The sequence below is a fragment of the Dromiciops gliroides genome, chromosome 3 (assembly GCF_019393635.1).
Source record: "Dromiciops gliroides isolate mDroGli1 chromosome 3, mDroGli1.pri, whole genome shotgun sequence".
Lineage (NCBI taxonomy): Eukaryota > Metazoa > Chordata > Mammalia > Microbiotheria > Microbiotheriidae > Dromiciops > Dromiciops gliroides.
Genome location: NC_057863.1, coordinates 418,491,553 through 418,499,514, shown reverse-complemented (window position 1 = coordinate 418,499,514; position 7,962 = coordinate 418,491,553).

The following is a 7,962-nucleotide window of genomic DNA, read 5'->3' as shown; positions in this document are numbered from 1 at the left end:
ATATATTAAGTGCTAACTTTGTACCAGACTAAGTGCTAGGGATACAAATACAATGAGTCAGTTCCCATTCTAATAAGGGAAGACAATATATTTGGGGAGTGATTGCTAGGAAAGGAAGTTTTGGTCTGGGGAGACACAGGGGTGGTTAGTTGATTCATAAAGCAGTCAATTGATGCCATTCTAAGAAATTAGGGTACCAATTTGATTACTATTTCCAGAGTAAGACGTGGAATGTTTGGGGTACGTCTGAATGCAGTAGTATATGGTAAGATGCTTTGGATGACTGGTCAGATTTGAAGTGTGGCCTGGTCCGGGCCCATCTAGATACAGTGGTCTAAATTGTCTGCACTAATTTACCAATCAAGATGATTCAATTCCAGGGTGGGAGTTCCAGAACTTAAAAGATTAATGATGGCAGGCTCATGGAGAGCAGTGGTGGTCATTTTTATGGTAATTGGGCAGAGGACAGATGGATTGTCTTCCCAGAAGGTATTAATGGGAAATGGCCATTTAAAAATAGGAAGGGATTGAGGACAAAGGAGCAGTGAAGATTAAGACTAGGCTTCTGGGGTGTCCCTAGACCATATCTCTGAAGCCCATGATGACCTTCAAGAAGGCTAGCACTTCTCAAGGATATTTCTAGTCTGACATTGTCATGGCATACTAGTCTTTCCTACCAAGTCAAAAGTGGGAGTGCCTTGAATTAATCCCTTTTTGGGTTCCCCTAACAGAACAGAGTCCCTATTCTCTCTGGTAGCATTGTACTTTCCCAACTTTCCAGTTCTTATTTCTACCCTTCAGAGACCATTTTGGGAGCCCTGGCACCCTTCAGTGCTGGAGAATAGGCCCAAAGATGTTTATAAGTGTACACTGATGTCTACATTTTAGATTGGCTGGCATCCAGCTAAGAGTAGTAACAAAAATCACTGAGAGATTCTATCCTGTCAAAATATCACTTCTGTACATGCCTTTCTCTCTTACAGAATTCCCTCTGGCATCCTTGTGTTTCACACTTGTTAGGAGAAATAGAATGGATGATCTAGGGCACTCTATGGTGGTGCCTCTCTATCAACTACATACACTACCATTAATTTAGGGAGAATGTTTTCATAATCCCGATTTCCTAAAGAACTAGAGCATTGAGTATGCCTTCTTTAAAAAATCATTCTTCTTTAGTGTTTGCCAGTCATTCCTATTCTTCTTCAATTTTCTAAATTCATAAAAAGGGTTTCCTCTTTGATTCATTCAGGTAGTGGTAAGTTGTGGTAGTACGAATATATGCTTTAGGGGCAGCTAGGCAATATAGTGGATAAAGCACTGCCCTGGATTCAGGAGGACCTGAATTCAAATCCCGTCTTAGACATTTGACACTTACTAGCTGTGTGACCCTGGGCAAGTCACTTAACCCCCATTGCCCCACCAAAAAAAAAAAAAGATGTCTGCTTTAAAGTCACTTCACTGAGTTTTGAATCCTGGTTTTGACATTTATTGTGTGACTGGGTAAATTACTTAATCTCTCTGAACCTCAGTTTCCTCATCTGTATACTTAGATAGATAATACTTATCATTATTTATCTTGGTCTTATTTTGTAAACCTCAAAAACTACACAAATTATTATTCATATACTTTTTCTATAATATTGAATTTTTTACTTATTCTACCATAGCACATTGATTTTAAGAAGTCACCTTCCAGTGTAAAAATTTTTTTCTTTGAGTTCATTAAGACATTATACTGTTAGGAGAGATAGCTTGGTCGGGCAGAAAAAAAACCAACACAAACCCCACCACACAATTGAACAGGGAATCAGGAGATCTAAGATATATTCCTGACTCTTTCACTAACTAGCTATCAGCCTGGGCAATTTATGCGATCTCTCTGGGCCTCATTTTCCTGAGACATAAAATGAGAGGGTTGTACTAGATAGTTTCTACAGTCCCTTGCAGTGGACTATTTCTTTGGAAAATTGTTTTGCTTTCTCCTTTCTTTCTTAGGGATATTTTCACTTCCAGACCTTTGTTAGTTTCATGCTTGTATATCAGGTGTCAGTTTCAACAAATCTAAACGAAATGAAAATATTTTATTGTTTATAAATTATTAAGTAATTTATATTGCTACCATGACAATATGCTTATTAGCAGAAATATATGTGAAAAGTAACCTTTTCACAATTATTTTGACTGAATGTTTTAGTTCTTCTGTTCAGCTTTTCATTTTTAGTGAAAGAAATCACAATTTGACTTCCAGCCTCTGCATTCTTATTCCTAGAGCTCTTTGCACTTCAGAGCTAATTAATTTTCAATAACTGTCACAGCATTACAATCAGACACAATGAATCAGATGGGAAGTGTTAACTCCCAGGTGCTACAGTAGGTATTAGACATCCTTCTACTACCATATGCTCTTTGATAAAAGATTGAGTCTGATATTTTGGTACAACCTGCAAGTGCTATTAAGATAACAGATTATATGTCATCATTTCCCCCTCTTTAGATATCTATTTTCAGAACTTATGCATCAAGTAAAAAAAAAAATGTCAAGGACTAAATTTGAATGCAGTCTCTCATCTCTACCTCCTGGAACCCTTCAAGCCCCAGCTAAAATCTCATTTTCTACAGGAAGCCCTTCCTGATCTCCCATAACTCTAGTGCCTTTCCTCTGTTGATTATTTCCAATTTATCCTTTATATAGCTTGTTTGTACGTGTTTGCATGCCACCTCCTCTGTTAGACTGTGGGGTCCTCAAGGTCAAGGACTGCTTTTTTCTTTTTTGTATCCCCAGAACTTAGCACAATGCCTGTCATATGGTAGGTGCTTAATAAATGTTTATTGATCGACTACATAGTTCTGTAAGGGACACAAAAACAAACACAAGTGGACTAGGGAGGGAATAAATATACGGCAACTACTTTGTGCCAGACACTGTACTAAGCACCTTACAAATATTATCTCATTTGATCTTCACAACAACCCTGGGGAGGTAGGTACTATTAATACTCCCATTTTACAGTTGAGAAAACAGGAAGAAGTTAAGCCACTTTCCCAGAGTCATACATTCAAATTTGAATTCAAGTCTTCCTGACTCCAGGCCCAACTCTGTGTGCACTGTGGTGCCACCTAGTGGCAAGAAGGGTTCATTAACTATTGCACTGTATGAGTTCTATCATTCATTTTGATTCTTTTGATTCTTTTCTGTGTAGCTCCTTCATCATAGGATTTAGAGCTGAAAAGGAACCTATTCCTTCCCTTCACAGATGAAGTGATTTATCCAAGGTCACATAAAATAAGCATTTGAGGGAGCAGCCATTATCCACCTTCAATCAGCTCTACCCAAACCAAGAAGACATCAAAGAACTTGGAGTCTTTGGCCAGAACAAGAAAATGCCCAGAGCAGCAAAACTCACAGAAAAATGTGCTGAAATCATCTTCTAACCAAGAATGGCTTGGAAGGTCAGAAGGAGGGAGCTGCTGTGCTGATACAGGAGTCGGGCCCAACCCCACAGTCACCCTGACAGATCCAGTCCCAGGAAGGCCTTAACAGAGAAAGAGAGCCCCAGAGCCTCTGAATCAGCTGAAGCACCAGTGTTGTCTGGAACTAAGCTCACAGTCTGGTGAGAGGGCTGAGCCCTGGGCAGGGGGGGGAGACTACAGGGGTCTATGCTGGTGCTAAGGCAGAAGTTGGATTTTACACCCCTGCTGAGAACCAGGAGGTAGGCTCCTGTAGCAGTGGCCCAGGTGGGGGAAGGGCACAGGCTCATCGGAGCTAACAACCACAACACACAAAGCTGGTTGATTAGCAAGTTGATCTGGGGTCATCTAAGGACCAGGGAACAGGCCAGGCAAGTGAAGAACCTGATTTTCCTTAAATCATACCACCTGGGACTTCTTAAGCTTGGGATACTGCATCCTGGAAACAGTGCCCCACTTTAAGGAGCTAAAAGTCAGGTAAAAGAAAGGCAAGATGAGCCGACAGAGAAAGGTGAGGACCATAGAAAGTTTCTTCAGTAACAAGGAAGACCAAGGGGCACCCTCAGAGGAAGATGTCAACATCAGGGCCCCTATATCTAAAGCTTCCAAGAAAAATATGAATTGGTCTCAGGCCATAGAGATGCTCAAAAAGGACTTTGAAGATAAAGTTAGAGAGGTAGAGGAAAAAAATGGAAAGAGAAATGAGGGTGATGCAGGAAAGACATGAGAAAAAAGTCAACAGCTTGAAAAGTCAAATGGAAAAGGAGGTCCAAAAGCTCTCTGATGAAAATAATTGCCTAAGAATTAGGATTGAACAAATGGAAGCCAGTGACTTTATGAGAAACCAAGACACAATAAAGCAAATCCAAATGAATAAAAAAATAGAGGGCAATGTGAAATATCTTCTGGGAAAAACTGATGACCTGGAAAATAGGTTCAGGAGAGATAATTTGAAAATTATTGGTCTACCTGAAAACCACGATCAAAGAAAGAGCTTAGACACCATCTTCCAAGATATTCTCAGGGAAAATTGCCCTGAAATTCTAAAAGTAGAAGCTAAAATAGAAATTGAAAGAATCCACTGATCACCTCCAGAAAGAGATCCCAAAAGGAAAACTCCTAGGAATATTATAACCAAATTCCAGAGCTCTCAGGTCAAGGAGAAAATATTGCAAGCTGCCAAAAAGAAAGAATTCAAGTAATGTGGAGCCCCAGTCAGGATAGCACAAGATCTAGAAGCTTCTACATTAAAGGACTAGAGGTCATGGAATATGTTATTCCAGAGGGCAAAGGAAATGGGATTACAACCAAGAATCACCTACCCAGAAAAACTCAGCATAATATTTCAGTGGAAAAAAAGGGGACTTTAATGAAAAAGAAGACTTTCAGATATTTGTGATGAAAAGACCTGAACTGAATGGCCAATTTGACTTTCAAATACAAGACCCTAGAGAACCATAAAAAATTGGAGCTGGGGGACATACCTGGGGTCATACAGTGGGTGACTGTCTTGTGTCTGAGGCCAGGTTTTGGCTGGGATCCCCCTGAGTCCAGGGGTGGTGCGTTGTCCACTGTGTCACTTAGCAAGGTGATGATATCTTTAGGCTTGAACTGAGGGGTGAAGGGAATTCACTGGGAGGGGGGGAAGGGCAGAAGTGAAATCCTGCATGAAAGAGGCAGGAAAAAGCTTATGGAGTGGGGAAAGAGATGGGAGAGGAGCAGGGCAGTAAATTAATTTTACACTCATCAGAAAAGGCTCAAAGACCTTAAACTTATCAGAGTTGGCTCAAGGAGGGACTCTACCCAACTGGGTGGAGTAATCTATTTAAGCTGGGCAGTAAATGAGCCTAACACTCATCAGAATTGGCTCAAAGACCTCAATTTCATAAGAATTGGCTCAAGGAGGGAATAATGTACACACTCAGTTGGGCGGAGTAATCTCTCTAACCCTGCAGGAAAATAGGAGGGGAAGGGGATAAAGAGAGAGGGGCAAAAGAAGGAAGGGCAGAGTCGGGGAGAGGACAGACAGAAGCAAATCCCTTTTGAAGAGTATAGGATGAAAGAAGATGGATAATAGAATAAATATCATGGGGAAAAGAATAGGATGAAAGGGAAACAATTAACAATAGTAATCATGAAAAAGAGAAAAGGGGGGAGGAAATTGTACAAAAAATATTTATAGCAACTCTTGGTGGAGGCTAAGAATTGAGAATCAAGGGAATGTCCATCAATTGAGGAATGATGGAAAAAACTGTGCTATATGATTGTAGTGGAATGGTCTTGTGCTACAGGAAATGACAAAGAAGATGATCTCCAAAAAACCTGGAAAGACTCATGAACATCGATATATAGTGAAGCGAGCAGAGCTGGGAGGACATTGTGCATAGTGACAGCAGTATTGTTCAATGAGCAATTGTGAATGACTTAACTACTCTCAGCAGTGCAATCACCCAAGACAATCCAAGGGAACTAATGAGGAAGCTTACTATGCCCCCCTATAGAAAGAATTGATAAAAACACTTGTGGATTGTACATATATAACCTGGTTGTGATCTTGTGGAGGGGGGAGAAAAGGGAGGGAGGGAGGGAGAAAAATTTGGAATTCTAAATCTTATGAAAATGAATGTTGAAAACTACCCTTACATGTAACTGGAAAATAAAATAAATATTTGTTGTTAAAACTATAAAAAAAATAAAATAAAATAAGCATTTGAGCAGGGAGTTGAACCCAGGCCCTTTTTTACCCTCAACCCAGGGCCCTTCCCATTGTAGTTTTAATTATTACCATTGGTCATCAATTGGTAATAACAAAAAAAAAGTTTGGAACTGGAAAGTACCTTAGAGATCATCAAGCCCAACCACCCCTTTTATAGATGAAGAAACTAACACTTTGAAAGAAAGGCTCATTGACTTTCCCAAGGACACACAAATAATAGCACAGCTGGGATCTGGACCCCTCTTAATTCAAATGCTTTCTCTCTTTTCTTTTTCTTTCCTTCTTTCTTTTTCTTTCTTTCTTCCTTTCTTTCTTTCTTTCTTTCTTTCTTTCTTTCTTTCTTTCTTTCTTTCTTTCCTTTTCTTTTCTTTTCTTTTTTCTTTTCTTTTTTTTGCAGGGCAGTGAGGGTTAAGTGACTTGCCCAGGGTCACACCTACTAAGTGTCAAGTGTCTGAGACCAGATTTGAACTTAGGTCTTCTTGAATCCAGGGAGAATGCTTTATCCACTAAGCCACCTAGCTGCCCCCACCTTCCCCCTTTTAATAATTCCCTATTTGTCCTGTCTGTAGCTTGCTTTGTATTTACCTGTTTGCATGTTGTCTCCCTCATTAGATTATAAGCTCTTTGAGGATAGGGAATGTCTTTTGTCTCTTTTTTTGTATCTCCAATGCTTAACACTGTGTCTGACACATGGTAGGTGTTTAATAAATCTTTATTGAGTTGAACATGAAATGTTTTCTGAGTTAAGTCTTTTTCCCAATCTGCCTTTTGGTAGAATCTCAATTCACTTCAAACATGGGATTTCTCATTCAGCTTCTATTCACAGTTCCTAGGATGGAGTTCTTAAACTCTCATTATCTCAATATTTCTCAAATTTTAGAACCATTTCATTTTAGAGACTGAAAAGAACTTTTCTTTAGTTTATCCTCCTCTTTTCTTTTTTCTAAAAATAAGCCACAATCAATTAAAAAGGTAGCATAAGGATTAGCTAGAAAAGGAACAGCTCAAGAAAGAGGAACTCTGCACAGTCTTGAAGATTGTTCCTTTGTTCTAGTTTGTCTGTGTCCTCTTTTAGAGTTCACTGTTGTTCAGTTGTTTCAGTCATGTGACTCTGTGACCCCATTTGGGGTTTTCTAGGCAAAGACACTGGAATGGTTGGCTGTTTCCTTCTCCAGCTTATTTGATAGATGAAGAGCCTGAGGTAAACAGGGTTAAATGACTTGCCCAGGGTCATACAGCTAGTAAAGATCTGAGGTCAGATTTGAACTCAAGAAGGTAAGTCTTCCTGACTCTAGAACTGGCACTCTAGCTATTGTGCCACCTAGCTGCCTCCCTTTGTCTAGATTTGTACATAAAGTTTTGTTCCATAATTAGATACAATGTCATATTTTGGATGGGCATCACGAGTGCTGAATTTGTGGATCATTTGGGAATATCAGAGGAAGTGGGAGCAGCCACTATATTTGCAACCCAAGTATCTATCATTTTATTTTATGAAAGAAAAACAACAAAAGAAAAGTTCTACTTGCTTTATTTTTTTTTGTCAACCTGCTTCAGTAGCAAAAACAGATGAATTATTTAATTTAGAACACTGGATTCTTTATTGCCTAGTGAGTAAACAGTAAGATGGTATAAAGGAATATATGTAGCTGGCCCCAGAACGAGCTTCATTCATATCCATTCACCCTGGAAATCTCAAGCCATCCTATCTTCTGCTTTGTAGATGCACTTATATCCCCACCACCACCACCACCATGACACCCCCCACCCACCCACCT